The 17,314-nt window shown below is 34.5% G+C and overlaps 1 long non-coding RNA gene across 1 annotated transcript in view; it reads right to left on the bottom strand.

Annotated features, from left to right (window-relative positions):
- Positions 1–635: 635 nt before the first annotated feature.
- LOC134739290 (uncharacterized) overlaps positions 636–17,314 on the bottom strand; it is a 44,941-nt gene continuing 28,262 nt past the window's right edge. Inside the window, exon 3 of the long non-coding RNA XR_010125910.1 lies at positions 636–960. This is a non-coding gene — a long non-coding RNA (uncharacterized LOC134739290). The remainder of the gene's footprint in view (positions 961–17,314) is intronic.

Genomic DNA, 17,314 nt, shown 5'->3' with positions numbered 1-17,314 from the left:
TCTGATGGGTGAAAACATCTCCAATGATAAGGTCTAAGCTTCTTCAATAGTAAAGTGTATTCTGTAGTAACAGGCTTTGGGAAAGTTCCAGTGTTTATAATAAAGATGAGTTGAAAAGTTTAAAATAAACAAAAAATATGTAGATCAATTGCTAGAGGAAATTATATGTAGGTAACAATAATAGAGGTTGTTTTAAATGTGATTAAAATAACATTCCCTTAAAGGTAGCAGAGTGACATGATCTTTATAAAGTGAATGTTCATGTTGCCATGGCTGTGTTTCTGAGAAAATACGGCCAAGAAAAAAAATTTCTAAAAGTGGCCATAGAAAAATACATATTCTACCTTTATGGTAATTTTTTTGTGGTGCTTCTTTTTGATAATGAATGATGCTGTTTAGATTAAAAGCCCCTTCCCTGGTATGGTCTTTGAAACTTTGCCTCTACTCTATTAGCTCTCTCATCTAATATTAGGAGAGTGACAGCACTGACTCCCAATCTTACCTGTGAAATAAGTCCACAACAGCAACTGAAATTCCTCGGGCCAATTTTGAACTTAGTAGCTTCGATTACAGGGTGGTTTCTGCTTCCATTTGTTATCCTTTTGAAATTCAGCTTGCTGCTCTACGTACTGATTCAGCCAAGGTTACTGTGCTATTTGTCTTGCCATAAATTACATGGATAAACTTTTAAAAATCTCTTTAGCTTAACTGTGTTTGATTTCCTCTGGATTATAATAGAAAGAATAATACTTATCCAAGATCTGGCAGTATTATCTTGTTTTATTTTGGAGGGGTGGGGGAGGAGGTGCAGAGCAGGACAAACTCAGTTGAAAAAACTTTTTGTTTGCATTCTTTCATGAGCCTTTTAACTGATTTCCATGGTTTCAGCAACCTCTTCCTTCCATTCGGTCCATTGAAGCAATCTTTGAAGTATGCGTATTTGATCAGGATAGTCGTCAGCTAAACAAACAAACAAACAAACGAACGAATAAAGAGTATTTCAATGGTTTTCTATGGCCAGTTAATGGAGGCCATGTTAAAAGCCTGCCTTGAAGACATTACAGTTTTGGTTCAGACAACGGCAATAAAGCAAATATCAGAATAAGTGAGTCATGGAAAATTTTTGATTTCTCAGTGCATATAAAAGCTATGTTTACATTATACTGCAGTCAATTAAATGTGCACTTGCATAATGCCTAAAAAACGACATATATAACTTTATTTAAAAGTATTGCTAAAAATTGCTAATGATCTGAGCATCCAGCAAGTTGCAATCTTTTTGCTGGTGGTGGGCCCTGCATTGATGTTGATGGCTTCTGACTACTCAGGGTGGTGGTTAATGAAGGTTGGGATAAATGCGGCAATTTCTTAAAATGAGAAAACAGTGAGGTTCACCACCTCAATGGACTCTTCCTTGCGTAAAAGATCTATCTGTAGCATGGAAGGCTGTTAGATAGCATTTTACTTACAATAGAACTTTTAAAATTGAAGTCAGTCTTTCAAACCCTGCTGCTTATGAGATATTCTAAATTCAACAAAGCTTATGAGATATTCTAAATTCACTGGTGTCATTTCAACATTATTTACTGCACACTCTCCAGGAGCAGATTCCATCTCAAGAAACCACTTTCTTTGTTCATCCATAAGAAGCAATTTTTCATTCATTCAAGTGTTATCATGATGTTGCAGCAATTCAGTCACATCTTCAGGCTCCATTTCCAATTCTAGCTCTCTTGCTATTTCTGTCACATGTGGAGTTAATCCCTCTGCTAATGTCTTGAACCCCTCAAAATCATCCACAAGGATTAAAATCAACTTCTTTCTAATTCCTGTTAATGTTGATAGTTTAACCTCCTTCTATAAGTCACAAAAGTTCTGAATGGCATCTAGAATGGTGAATTCTTTCCAGGAAGTTTTAATTTACCTTGCCTAGATCTATCATAGAAATTACTGTCTGTGGCAGACATAGCCATCGGAAACATCTTTCTTAAATGATTGGACCTGAAAGTTAAAATTCTTAAACCATGTACTCCAGGATAAATATTGTTTTAACAAGCATGGAAACAACATTAATTTCCTTGTTCATCTCCATCAGAGCTCTTGGGTAACCAGGTACATTTTGAATGTGCAACAATATTTTGCAAGAAATACATATTTTTTCTGATCAGTAGATCCTGGTAGAGGACTTAAAATATTCAGTAAACCATGATGATATACTGTCATCCAGGTCTTGTTGTTTTATTTATGGAGCACAGGCAGAGTAAATTTAGCATAATTTTTAAAAACCCTAGATTTTTGAAAATTGTAAATGAGCATAAGCTTCAGCTTCAAGTCACCAGCTACATTAGTCCCTAAAAAAAGAGTCAGCCTGTGCTTTGATGCTTTGAAGCCAGCCATTGACTTCTACTCTCTAGCTATGTAAATGTTGGATGGCATTTTCTTCTGATAGAAAGCTGTGCCATCTGTACTGAAAATCTGTTTTTTAGTGTAGCCATCTTCATTAATCATCCTAGCTAGGTCTTCTGGATAATTTGCTGTAATTCTACTTCAGCACTTGCTGCTGTGCCCTGTATTTTCATGCTAGACATAGGCCTTTTTTCCTTAAACCTTATGTACCAATCTCTGCTAGCTTCAAATTTTTCTTCAGCAGATTCTTCACCTCTCACACCCTTCACAGAATTGAAGACAGTCAAGGCATTGCTCTGGATTATGCTTTAGCTTAAGTGAATGTTGTGGCTAGTTTGATCTTCCTTCCAGATAATGAAAACTTTCTTCATATCAACAATGAGGGTGTTGCACTTTCTTTCCATTTATGTGTTCACTGGAGGAGCACTTTTAATTTCCTTCAAGAATTCTTCCTTGGATTTACAACTTAGCTAATTGTTTGGCACAAGAAGTATAGCTTCCAACCTATCTCAGCTTCAGATATACTTTCCTCAGTAAGCTTCATCATTTCTAGCTTTGGATTTAAAATGAGAGATATGTGACACTTCCTTTCACTTGAACACTTAACAGGTCATTTTAAGGTTATGAATTGGCCTAATTTTAATATCATTGTGGGAATAATGACTTCCTTCAGAGAACAGAGACATCTGAAGAGGAAAGAGCAATGAGGGAGCGGCCGGTCAGTAGAGCAGTCAGAATACACACAGTATTTGTCGAAAATTTTCCATTTTACACAGGTGTGGCTTGTGGTACTCCAGAACAATTGTAATTTTAAAGTCAAAAATTACTAATGGCAGATCACCACAACAGATATTAACAATAACAAAAAAAAGTTTGAAATAATGTGAGTATTACCAAAATGCAACACGGACACGTAAAGTGAGCACATGCTGTTGAGAAAATGGTGCAAATAGAATTGCTGAACGCACGGTTGCCACAAATCTTAAATTTCTAAAAAAATAAAAATAAATAAATAAATAAAATGAGGCAAACCTGTATTCAGAATCCTTGTTATACACAGTGGAACCCGGGGCAACCCTGCCCTTTTGGGCTTGAATTTCATCATCTGTACAGTGGGGCTGGAGGCAGGAGGGTTGAGTAAGCTAACTTCTAAGGTCTCTTCTGGTTCTCTCTCCAGTGACAGCCTCCTTGAGCTTCCTACATGGGATGCCTGCTGTAGAACTGTCCCTTAGTGAGCAGTTGTGAAGAGGATCTGCAAAACGGGACAATCTGTCTTGAGCAGGGAGGTGAAAGAACGCAGCAATGACATGGATGGATGTCCTTGGAAGAATGGAAGGCCCCAGTGTGGTGGGGTGAGGCTTACATAAAAGCACCCCCAAATGCCATTCACTTTATTCTTCCTTCCTAAAATAATAGAAACTGCGGCTATTTGTAAGCACCTGGTCTTTGCCCAGCATTGTAGCAGGGGCTATAGCAGGAGGCCAGACGTCCAGCTCCCCAGGGAGTAAGGGGTCCCATGGACACAGCCTGATGGGACCAGCCATGATGGTGGGCAGTGTTGTGTCTGGAAAGGAGTCCAAACACCAAATTCTAGTATTGGGATCTTCATGGTGATCATTTGCAAGGCCTCAATTCTGCCACGGGCTGTTCTACTATTCCTTGTTCTACTGTTCCTAGCTTTTTCTTAACACTATTTGCTAAATGCTCTTCTTTTGGCCATATAAAACTGTTATTCCTCAGATACATACTTATAATTTGTGTGTTATTTTTCATTCTGCCCTAAAGTCCTAAAGTCCAGAAATGCCTTTTCGTATCTTCGCTATATACACACACATATATGGATTAGCAAACTGTGATTCTCTCCTTGAACCACCCAGGAATAATAAATAAGTGGGCTTTTTGAAGGTAGAGACTGTGGCTTGTCAATGACTATAGAGTTAAAAAACAGAGTTATTTCTTTTGAATAAGTAGGAAAAATATCACCAGTATATTATAGGTACAATCAGCTAAACTCTTTTTCCCACAAACGCTGGATAAACTTTTGTGATCACAATTACTGACATAATAATAGTTTTCCTTTCACTGGGAAAAGTCTTCTGCAATTTTGTGTTCATTTTGCCTTTTTGCCTGTTTACTGCTAAAAAGTATGGTAGTCAAATTGTCCTTTCATTCAAATTCTGAACGTTATGTTATGATTTAAAATCAGAGACAAAAACACAGAGCTGCTTATTTACATTTCTCTAATTTTTTTACCTAACAAAAAAGAGAATAAATCATTCACAGACATCTGAAGAAAAGTTACATAATTTTAAAAAATTATTACATGGAGAGCTACTAAGGGTATTGAGTGAGTTAAATATCCAGCAATTGATGGCTCTGGTCAGTCTCATTTTACAGAATCACTGGGGAGTGATTTGCATGTTTTGAATTTTTAGAATTTACTTGATAAAATAACATGCAAATGGGGAGAATAAAGACATGAAAAAATTTTAAGTGGCTACCTAGAGAGCCAAGTCTTAAATTCTCCAACCACTCATTGTTCCTGAGCTTGAGAATAAATCAATGAATCAAGATAAAGAATGAGTGAAAAGGAATAATACTGGGATAGCCACCAAAGTTTCTTTTAGAATAATGAAAAAAAAAAAACAGACTGAACAGTTGTGTATAGTAGCACTGAGAACATTAGAATTTCCTTCTTTCGACCCTTCTAGATATACTTATTGTAATTGTGTTTGGCTCCAGCACTCCTCTTCTTGTTTTTACTTTGAATTAGGTCCAGACTTTTTAGCTCCAGGGAAGCTAGGAGTAGTACTAAAATTGCTCTTTCACTTAAACAGTGCTAATTGCACCTACGATGTCGTTCATAGACTGGAAATTAATGATGGGAAAGACCTGTTAGATCATCTCTTCCATCTGATTCTGGCAATACAGGATTATTTTTTACATTGTGTCCTGGAATATTCTGCCTGGTTAATTTTAAGTGACTAAAATAATGGTGCTTTCACTATTTCCCTTGGGAGACAATTATGTAGCCTAATAAACTTCACTCAGGACATCAATTTGAAGATCAGCCCAGGTTTTCTTTTTACTTCGTTTCATGCCATTACTTCTACTTATACACCCTTGGATCACCCTAAACAATTCATTTTCCTTATCCATTCAATACAGCAAATTTCCTGGCTACCATCCTAAAAGAACTCCAAGGATGGTTTCGTTTGCATTTCTGAAAAAGGCTATGGTCTTGCTTAGTGGTGAAGCAAAATACAGCTATTCATTATTCCCTGAATCATGCTTTTCCAAAAAGAGGCAAAGGAAGGCTTTAAAAAATAAATAAATAAAAACCCACACAAGAATGTAGCATTTGCATTATATCTGCACCTTTAATTCATCAGCTTTAAATGTATATTAAAACTTTCTTTTTCTGTGACTTTTAAATATATCACTTCTATTAGATTTTCCACTCTCCAAAATCTTATCATTAAAATTAATTTTTGGATTCTATGTTTCTCCTTCCTCACAATGTTCACTTGTTCTATAAGTGTAAACCTATTATTTTTATTCATTCATTTTAAACATGCTAAAACATTTTAAATAAGTATGTACATCGATTTCTTGTGTCATTCAAATGAGCATACATCTGATTTTGTATTATAAAATGGTAAAGTAGTCAGTAGTGTATGGTATCATTTAGATTTTTGACTGAAGAAAAAAGATTAGGTCTCTATAGATGATAGATAATGAAAGGAAAGCATTATTACTATAAATGATATGCAATAAAAGAAAAATATTTTTGCCGTTATTGCAAATTTATTAGGAGAGTTGATAGATTTCTGGGGTTTGGAAACAAGCATATTTTAAAATTCTTGTAACAAATTATCCTTATGTGTATTTTATAGAGAACTGATTCTAAATGGAAAAGTTATGACCTAGCTACACATTATGTACATCGTAATAAGCAGTAAGAATAATAATCATTGTTATTCTTGCAAGATGAAGTTATTTAAGATAATATAGTTCATGAGAATAAACTCCTCACCCATGTTAAGTAAAATAAATGATCTTGCTCACCAAAATGAGGCAATAGAAGCGATGTATTATAATAAGACTTCTCACAGGAATTCAGCTTAGAGAGTTTCAATATATTTCAGATAGATAAATTTTAAATAAATTAAAAAAACTCACATGTAATCCCTATTCTCAGTTTATGTACCCAAGAGACAAATTCAAGAGTAATTAACTTAAAACATAGAAGTTGCTAAATCTTCTGCAGATAAACACTTTCCTCTATCTTTTTATTTTAAAATTTCCATGGGATGTCATTCTCACTTTTTAAGACTAGATCCAGTCATTTAATTAATTTAGAGTTCAGACAATCTTTGTTCCTTTTTAATATCTATCTATATAGCATTTTCTTGTTCAAGAGTCTTCTACTTTATATGCATTTTTATAAATTTTAATGACTTTAGGTGGGGGTCAAATTATTAGTAAAACATCTAGATTGAACTGCTAAAACAAATTCTATTTTTTATTTTATTTATTTTTATTATTATTATACTTTAGGTTTTATGGTACATGTGCACAATGTGCAGGTTAGTTACAGATGTATACATGTGCCATGCTGGTGCGCTGCACCCACTAACTCGTCATCTAGCATTAGGTATATCTCCCAATGCTATCCCTCCCCCCTCCCCCCACCCCACAACAGTCCCTGAAGTGTGATGTTCCCCTTCCTGTGTCCACGTGTTCTCATTGTTAGATTCCCACCTATGAGTGAGAATATGCGGTGTTTGGTTTTTTGTTCTTGAGATAGTTTACTGAGAAAGATGATTTCCAATTTCATCCATGTCCCTACAAAGGACATGAACTCATCATTTTTTATGACTGCATAGTATTCCATGGTGTATATGTACCACATTTTCTTAATCCAGTCTATCATTGTTGGACATTTGGATTGTAACCAAAACAGCATGCCACTGGTACCAAAACAGAGATATAGATCAATGGAACAGAACACAGCAGTCAGAAATAATGCCACATATCTACAACTATCTGATCTTTGACAAACCTGAGAAAAACAAGAAATGGGGAAAGGATTCCCTATTTAATAAATGGTGCTGGGAAAACTGGCTAGCCATATGGAGAACGCTGAAACTGGATCCCTTGCTTACACCTTATACAAAAATCAATTCAAGATGGATTAAAGACTTAAACGTTAGACCTAAAACCATAAAAACCCTAGAAGAAAACCTAGGCATTACCATTCAGGACATAGGCATGGGCAAGGACTTCATGTCTAAAACACCAAAAGCAATGGCAACAAAAGCCAAAATTGACAAATGGGATCTCATTAAACTAAAGAGCTTCTGCACAGCAAAAGAAACTACCATCAGAGTGAACAGGCAACCTACAAAATGGGAGAAAATTTTCGCAACCTACTCATCTGACAAAGGGCTAATATCCAGAATCTACAATGAACTCCAACAAATTTACAAGAAAAAAACAAACAACCCCATCAAAAAGTGGGCAAAGGACATGAACAGACACTTCTCAAAAGAAGACATTTATGCAGCCAAAAAACACATGAAAAAATGCTCACCATCACTGGCCATCAGAGAAATGCAAATCAAAACCACAATGAGATACCATCTCACACCAGTTAGAATGGCAATCATTAAAAAGTCAGGAAACAACAGGTGCTGGAGAGGATGTGGAGAAATAGGAACACTTTTACACTGTTGGGGTGACTGTAAACTAGTTCAACCCCTGTGGAAGTCAGTGTGGTGATTCCTCAGGGATCTAGAACTAGAAATTCCATTTGACCCAGCCATCCCATTACTGGGTATATACCCAAAGGACTATAAATCATGCTGCTATAAAGACACATGCACACGTATGTTTATTGCTGCATTATTCACAATAGCAAAGACTTGGAACAAATTTTAAAATAGGTAACTGCATACAGAGTTGAGAAGTGCCATACTCTCTTAGTTCTACATTTTTGGGGTAAAAGTCTATATTTTTCATGATAGGTTTCAACATAATTTCAATTTTTCTTTTGTTACTTTGAACATATACCATATTTATCTCACTTAAAATATTTTGTCAGGATTAAACTAACATAAACTAAAACCTGTAGTATATTTTTAAAATACATAAATGTGTTTTATGTAGTTTATGCAAAAAACAGACTTCTACTCTTGTCAGTAAGAGAAGGAAATAAAAGCACTCCCCCATTGTGTGCACTGTTTATTTTATACTGAAAGACTTAAGTTTTTTTTGTTTATGTATTCAAAGAACTCAGTTAACATTTACACTTTTTTTATACTATTACTAATAATCAAGTTTAAGTAGGAATCTTAATGTGTCATTTTAATAGAAAGTGAAACAGAATTTTTCTGGCAGTGAAAGTCAAAGGAAGAAGGGGAAAAAGTAAGCAATTGGATTTATCAAATGACAAAGGAAGGAGGAAGAGTGAATAGTGGTATCTTTTCAGAAAGTGAAAAAGAACATATGAAATGCCAAGTGACTTGACAAAGTTACTGGGCCAAAGTTAAAGTTCATATAAGTGCATATACATTTTTTTCTATTATATAAAGTAAACTAGTTGTTAAATGTAAATGTAACATTATTTTAGTAATTTATTTTCTCAAAAATCTTTCTTATATTTTCTCTGTTCAAAATTATGTTTGTATAAATTTACAGATTGAACAAATTTTTCTGAGTCTAATGCCTTTTGGGATGGTCTATTCTAGTCTCAGGCCTATGACAATGAATGACTGTTCTGGGATGCCTGGTTAGCCACCAGGCTGTCATATTGATAAAGTCAAGATTAATCCAGTGTAACTGCCTGCATTATCCCAAGGCCCCCTTATTCCTAATATTTAAAAATATACAGAGGGTGATGTCCAGCTGGCAGCATTCTGAAAACTGTGCAGCTAAAGTATTTTTGTATAACTCAGAAATTGTAAAATTACCAAGAGTACTTTTCAGCATTACTCTTGTAGTAAACAAAGCTGTTTCTCAAAGAGAAGTTTGTATATTTGATATTTGGAGATCGTGGTAGTGAACGTATTAAATATATAATCAGAGAACAGAATTCAAATAGATTTGAATGATTCTGTACATGATTAGGAAATGCCATACCTTTAAGATCCAAAGGATTTGAGACAGTCTTTCAGCATATATTACATATATTTTATATCAACTGTTGGTGTTGCCTAAAGAGATTAAAGACAATCATAGGATACAAGCTTAAACTCTTCTACAGTCCATCCAGGAAAAAAATAAATGAATGTTTTAAAGTGGTTTGTTGAACGCTTTTGAATCTATTTTTCTAGTTCTATTGCTACCAAATACTGACTTCTATTTTTAGGTACTGTAAGAAACAAGACAAGAAGCAAGGTCTTCGGAGACTCATTAGGACCATTAGAAAAATGTTTCTGGCAGCTCCTATCAAAACAGTAGAAATAAATAACCTTTGTTCCTGGGACGTGGATTCACCCTGCTTCTGCAGCCCCGTTTCCGGATGATGTATTACAGTCATTATAGTCACCTCTGTAGGACACTGTGTACACAATGTGTGAGAGAGCCTTACCTCCCAGTTCAGGGTATTTCCTGATATATGAACCTTTTGTCCTTGTCAGATTGTCTGAGGTGAAAAGAATAAACTTTAAATATGAACCACTTCTAGGTAACACAAATACAGGGAAACAAAATATTTTATCTTACTTTTTCTTGCCACAAAGTAAAAAAAAAATAAAACTACTGTGAGATAAAATAGATTCAAAAATAAAAGACCTTAAAAAGCAGTATTACTTGTTTCATTATTTACAAATTACTATTTAATGGAGACATCCCCTGAAATCCAAATGCCAAAATCTGCTATTTACAGGAAATTGCATTTCAGAACAAAGAAAAATGTTCTAGATATTTATATCAGAAAGGACCAAGAGATTCATATCAATGGCAGACAAAGCTGAAGGTATGTCACATTTATTTCCTTATACAATGTAATAGTACATATTTCGTTAAAGTAAGCTTATGAATGTTTAGTAATGAATGGGTATTATTGAACATTTTTTGAGGAATTCCAACAAATTCTAACTCAACTAAATATGTACTTTACATTTTACTACTTATTTATAAAATATGAAATATGATTACATTAAAAAAACTAGTTACAAACTAATTTTTGTTTTTTTTTGTTTCTTTTTGAGACAGAGTCTTGCTCTGTTGCCCAGGCTGGAGTGCAGTGGCATGATCTTGGCTCACTGCAACCTCCTCCTCCCAGGTTCAAGCAATTCTCCTGCCTCAGTCTCCCAAGTAGCTAGGACTACAGGTGTGTGCCACCACGCTTGACTAATTTTTTTGTAATTTTAGTAAAGATGGGGTTTCACCATGTCGGTCGGGCTGGTCTCGAACTCCTGATCTCAGGTGATCCGCCCACCGCAGCCTCCCAAAGTGCTGGGAATACAGGCATGAGCCACTGCACCCGGCCCAAACTAAATTTTTATTGTAATTTTTTTTCAAACTTCATATTATCATTGAGGAAAACTGTGACTGTATCAGCTCAGGTCTCTCAGTCTCAACAGTAACCCTAAAGTAATATCTAGGGGCATTGTTGACAGATTTTGACTATTCTTGTTTATCTCTTTTTAAAATTTTTGCATAACTTGTTGGAATATATAATATTAATGTGATGTATTTTTTCCTCTAGATTATCACCTACTCGTCCATGATCAACTAACGACAGCGGTTCAAGTGTTTAAGTCAGGTTCCAGCAGGGAATCTAAAAGAATGTTGCATAATTCAATAAAGGGAATTTAAGAAAAGGATTTAAGTACAAACACGCCTAGAATGCTCAAACAGTGGGTAGTGAGGAAATTCCAAGATTAGCAAAAGCAAGAATCACCTACCATTCCGAGGGATGGAAACACAAAGGAAGAAAACAAAAGGATCAGAGCCCATGATTTGGATACATTCAGTAGAAGAAACCCCAGTGAATCTGCTGGTGGAAACAAGGACTATAGATGAAGCAGAAGCACTGTACAAGATGCCACTAAGCAGAAAGAAAGAGACACAACTGCTCAGCTTTCTCCCTCAACCCTGCACTGTCCAATCTCTTGCCAGTGACTCTCAAGGGCAGAAGCCTTGTTCATTGACAAGTAGGATAGAAAAACAGTGTGTTCAAAGGTCATTCCCAAATAAAGCAGGGAAACATTCCATGTCCAGAGAACGCTCTAAACTAAGTCAGGTAATATTCATACCATTTGACTGAATTATCATTATAAAGTAAAACTTAAATTTACTACAGTGAAAAAACAGGGGCGGTTCTGTCAAAAGATAGAAATTTGAAACCTGCTTTGTCATCAAATTCATCAATGTTAATAAAATATACATAAATACATTCATATGTGATCACACACATATGAACATAAAAATGCATGCATGCATGCACACACACACACACACAGCCACTTATCACTTAAGTCAATCTACTGCTTTATAAAACTTTTAAGAACAACTGTATTTGCAAAATATCACTTGGGTTTGGTGCATTGCAGAACTTTCTTTTTTCCTTAAAAATGTAAACTACTTTTTTCCTGGAAGCTTTCAACTTGTCAGGGTTGGCAGAAGGAATCTTTAAATTGGTAGATAATTTGGACACAATATTTATAAGCCGTTTTATAAGTTTAGGATTTTTAAGTCCAAGTATTTATAATATTGGTAATAGTTTTCTTAACATCAATTTTATTTAGAGATTCTAAAGATGTGCCTGTGATGGGATTGGCAACAAGTGAACTAAGTAATGTAAGTGATCACCCCTTGATAATTTGTAGCAATTTGGGGGTTAAAAAAAAGATGCTGATTTTTTTTTGCTGATAAAATATTATTTGAAGTAAATTTCCTTTTTCCCTGTATCTGAGTCTACCCAATGTTTAGTTCCTGTATTTTTTGACCAAAATATTAGTCATTGACCTTATCATCATGGCCAGGCATGGTGGCTCACACCTGTAATCCCAACACTTTGGGAGGCCGAGGCTGGTGGATCATCTGAGGTCAGGAGTTCTAGACCAGCCTGGCCAACGTGAAGAAACCCTGTCTCTACTAAAAATACAAAAAATTAGCTGGGCGTGGTGACAGGCACCTGTAATCCCAGCTACTCGGGAGGCTGAAGCAGGAGAATCGGTTGAACCCAGGAGGCAGAGGTTGCAGTGAACCAAGATCATGCCATTGCACTTCAACCTGGGCAATAAGAGTGAAACCCCATCTTAGAAAAAAATACAAAGATATGATCACTTGATCGCTTGCTGCCATCAACATTTTCAGAACTAACATTGCAAATTCTGCTTCTATGGTTTATTTTTCTGGAACCAATTATTAACACATTTTGGGGTAAAATAATTTAGAGTACTCATTGAAAGGCAAGGCAAAAAATCAAAAGTGGGAAAAGATAACTAAGAATAATCACTTACTTACCAGCACTTGAAATAACCTTGCAAAGAGCTAATCTTTTGTAGTTTGCTACACGTGCTGAGCAGTCATAGACACTGGTCTTTAATAGGGATAGACTTGAAAAATAAGTCAGTGTGGCTTAACTTGACTTAATCAAGCTTTATCATTTAAAGCATTCCACATACTTCTTATACCTATACAATCATGAGATAATTGATTCTCATTTTCTTCAAAACATTTTTAGACTATCATGTAGTTTATTTTTTAATGTACATTTTATTTCATTAGTACTAATAGAATAAACAGCAAATGAAGTAAAAATATAAAAATGGGATTGGAAATTAAAACTTAAACCTGAATATAAACATCAAATAAGAATAAATAAAATATATTACAATTATTTATTGGTCTATATAACATTAGATTCCCAGATATATTTTATTACTGATGGAACAATGGTTACCTGAAATAATAATTAATGTTCATGCCCATACTCTCTAAACAAAAGTTGATATAAGACCAGATTGCTTAATAATGCACATAACAATGTCTTCTTAGCTTTATATTTCACAAATACTTGCCATCTCTTATATGTTAGCAAACAAAGATCATGTTGCTTATTTTAATCCCCAGTCTCTTCTGCATGGCATGTTTTTAAATTCTTGTTTTAATATGTTTGAGTGTATGTTTTATTTTACAACATAATACAAAAACAAATGATGTTTACAGAAGGCACATAAGCAATGTCCCTTAGTTGATCAGGACTGGGCATTTCATAAAAAGTACTCATATAATAATATTAATTAGGCTTTAGTAGCTTTCTCCTCAATACCTATTCACTTCATTCTGTGTCCTTGATTCATTATTGTAATCATTTGAACACCTCAACACAATAACAGTGAAATAATTCAATATTCCTTCTATTTAAAAGAAGGAAGAAGACAGAAAAATTTTTTACTAATTTTCAAGGATATACAAATTAAAAACCTAAAGAACAGAAATATGCAGATATTCAGGTTTATAATAACAATAATAATATCACTTGTATAGTTCCTCTGTTAATAGAAATTGTAGTGCTCTCCTTCCCTTCACACTGAAGATTATAATGGCACAAATCAAATAAGAGGGGCCTTTAAACCTGTCAAAAACAATGACACATTTTAATGCGTTGCCACTGTTGTCAAATCAGATTTGAATACTTGACTGAGAAACTTTCTTCGCCAAGGTATATAACCTCAACCTAATTCATTACCCACCTTTCTCTTTGAAAGACTTTTAAACTAAATTTTATGCAATAGTTCTGTAAGTTGAGAAAGGTTACCACTTGCATTTTACTTTGAGAGTAAATATAACTATTTGGATGAAGAGAAACTTGACACAATCTGTCCTAATCAAGCTTGCTTTGGTTTCAATAGCACAACAGAAGGCTGTTGGAAATGCCCCCTCCCCATCTCTGTGCAGAATAATTAAAATGAGATTGGTTTGAATTATTTTATAATTATCTCTCTCACCATGCTGTTGGATTTGAGAAGTTAATTACAACCATTTTCATGCCTATAATGCAGAAATGATCTCTCCGTTACGTACAGATTTGACAAGTCTTTAGAAGGATGTTAGATGATGGTGCCTAGCTATATATATTCCCTCTCCTTGACAGTAGCTGAATGTCTATGAGGCATTTTTTCAGGGTTTTGAAAAGAATTTCAATCATTTCTACTTGAGCACAGAGGAGAAACAGGTGAAACTACTTAAAAATCGGTTTTACAACAAAAACCTTTAACATAAGGTTAGAAATCTATGCAAATTGTCATAGGTGCTATTACAGAATGTGTAGCTATTTGCTCTTTTGAATTATGAATATTTGGTCTACTCCAAACTGAAGGAAAATTTATTTTAACAACCTTCTTTTCCCTGTAAATTTGCCTTAAGATTTGCTGTAAGAAAATTTAGTTTCAAAAATGCACACAGATTTTTAAAACTCCTGAAATTCCTATTGCAAAAATATAGGTGAAACAGAAGAAAATTATTAAATAGCACTTATAATATAATGTCGTGTCATTTCAGGGCCTAAAAATAATAAGTTTAATGTATTTTTCATTAAAAGGCCCACTACATTTTAATGTGCCAAAGTGAGTTTAGGTTTAAACAACGTTTTTGGATTTTGACAATGTTTCGTTTGGCATAGTGTATTTCTAGGTAGGAGTTTGTATAATTTATGTAGATTAGATAACACGCAGAATGGATTAAGTTTAAAATATATCTTACCAATATATATCATTTAAATTAAGATACTACTACAGTGAAATTACCCATTTTTGAAGGCTCTGTTCTCTGTCTCTAGAAATAATATTTCTAATAACATAGTCCCCAAGACTAAAACTTTATAATGCAACTAGTGTTTTTTCAGTTTCCTTATTTTGTTCACTTTCTTTCTCTTGAACTGTAGAAAATCTACCTAATTTATAGCTGTGTAACTACATCAGAATTTTTCCATACATAAAGATAGAAATGTTAACATTTGACTCCCGGGGCAAAAAAAAAAACAAAAAACAAAAAACAAAAACAAAACTCAACTATCTAGAAGTATCTGGGGAAGTTAATTTCACACTTTTGACTTTGACCAGAGATCTTATGGTTATTTTGAAGTGCTCAGGATGACAATTTAATTTGTCATGAATGGATGGCTATAGAAAAGTAGGTAATCTCCACTTAAAATGCAGTTTTGAGAATTGTGTTTAGGCCGCACATTAACCGCACTTTACCCAAACAATATAACCCAATTTCTTTCAAAATTGATTCACTAATTATTTTTATTAATATTTGAATGATATCTCAAGATCACAAAGACTTACCAAATGAGCCACATTTTCAAAACTGTGATAATTAGCTATCTAGAATATCTGAGCAATAAACTGCTTTATTTTTGCATAGACATTGAAAGAATTAGAGCTCTAAATCTAAAAAAAAAAAAAAAAAAAAAAAAGACCTTCAAGGAAAGTAGTTGTTATATAGTAATAGAAATAGTAGTCACAGTCACGCTGCTCTAGTAATCATAGTAGTTCCAAAAGTGAAAAATGATAAACACATAGCAAGCACTGCGCTATAGCATTGCTGAGAGACTGCCAGGCATATATCACCAACTCCATCTATTCAGAAGCATAAATTGCATGTAAGTAAGACCAGTTTTGCTCCGAGAGTTGGCATTCTTAACATTCTCTGCTCTATTTTCTGAGCACTTGGCCCCACCTCTGAGTCATTTTTTCTTATCCTTAAGAAGTGACCTATGTTTGCAGGTGAGTAGCATTCTTAGAGTGCTTTCTGCCCATAGAAGTTTAGGAACACTGAAGATTATTTCCATGTTAACATCTTTCATTTTTAATTCCAGTCTTGTGGTGCTCTTGATGACACAAAAAACTCTTCAAAACTCGGATGATTTTTCATGAATCTTACTGAGATTCGCTTAACTAGACAAAAGCCAAACACACAGCTGACCTCAAGTCATGCTGCTCTCTACCTTGCCTGGACTTCAGTCAAGTTGCTGGACATCAAGATCTGTACGATTTTTTTCAGAAGTTCTTTGGTTTAGAAAACAGGGTCTAAAAAGCAATGGCATATATCTTTCTGCTATATTAACAGAGTCTTGTAGCTTTATCCTCAATTTCTTCTCTGCCTTGAGGCAATTGCTTACTTTGAGAACATTTTGCCAGCTAGAGAAGCTAGAAAGGAGAAAAAAAATTGCTTTCCAATCTGGCAAGTCACAGGGTAGAAATAGTTTCTCTAAATTTCCCGTGAAACTGGACAATTCTTTCTTTGATACATTTCTCTCCTGAATTTTATAATGAACAGTGAAAAGAATGAGATTCTGTCGTTTGTAACAACATTGTTAGAACTGGAGGACATTATGTTAAGTGGAATATGCCAGGCAGAAAAAGATAAACTTCATGTGTTCTCACTCATTTATGGGAGCTAAAAATTAAAACAACTGAACTCATGGAGATAGAGAGTGGAATAATAGTTACCTGAGGCTGGTAATGGTAGTGAAGGCCTGGAGGCAGGAAAGTGGGGATGGTTTAATGAGTACCAAAAAAAAAACTGAAAAAATGAATAAGATCCAATATGACAGCACAACAGGGTGGCTATAGTCAATAATAATTTAAGTGTACATTTTAAAATAACCAAAGAGTTTAACTGGATTGTTTGTAACACAAAAGACAAGTGCTTGAGGTGATGGGTGCCCCATTTTCCCTAATGCCCTAATGTGACTATTACACATTGTATGCCTGTATTAAAATATTTTCTTTATCCCATAATATGTACACCTAATACGTACCCACAAAAATTGAAAATAGAGTGGAAATTATCTGTAAAGTACCAGTGGATAACTAAAACACTACTACATCTTGTGAGTTTCATTCACATGCTGCTATAGACCAAATGGCTGTGTTTCCTTAAA

The sequence above is a fragment of the Pongo pygmaeus genome, chromosome 3 (genome assembly GCF_028885625.2).
Source record: "Pongo pygmaeus isolate AG05252 chromosome 3, NHGRI_mPonPyg2-v2.0_pri, whole genome shotgun sequence".
NCBI lineage: Eukaryota > Metazoa > Chordata > Mammalia > Primates > Hominidae > Pongo > Pongo pygmaeus.
This window is presented reverse-complemented; position numbering and strand designations above follow the sequence as displayed.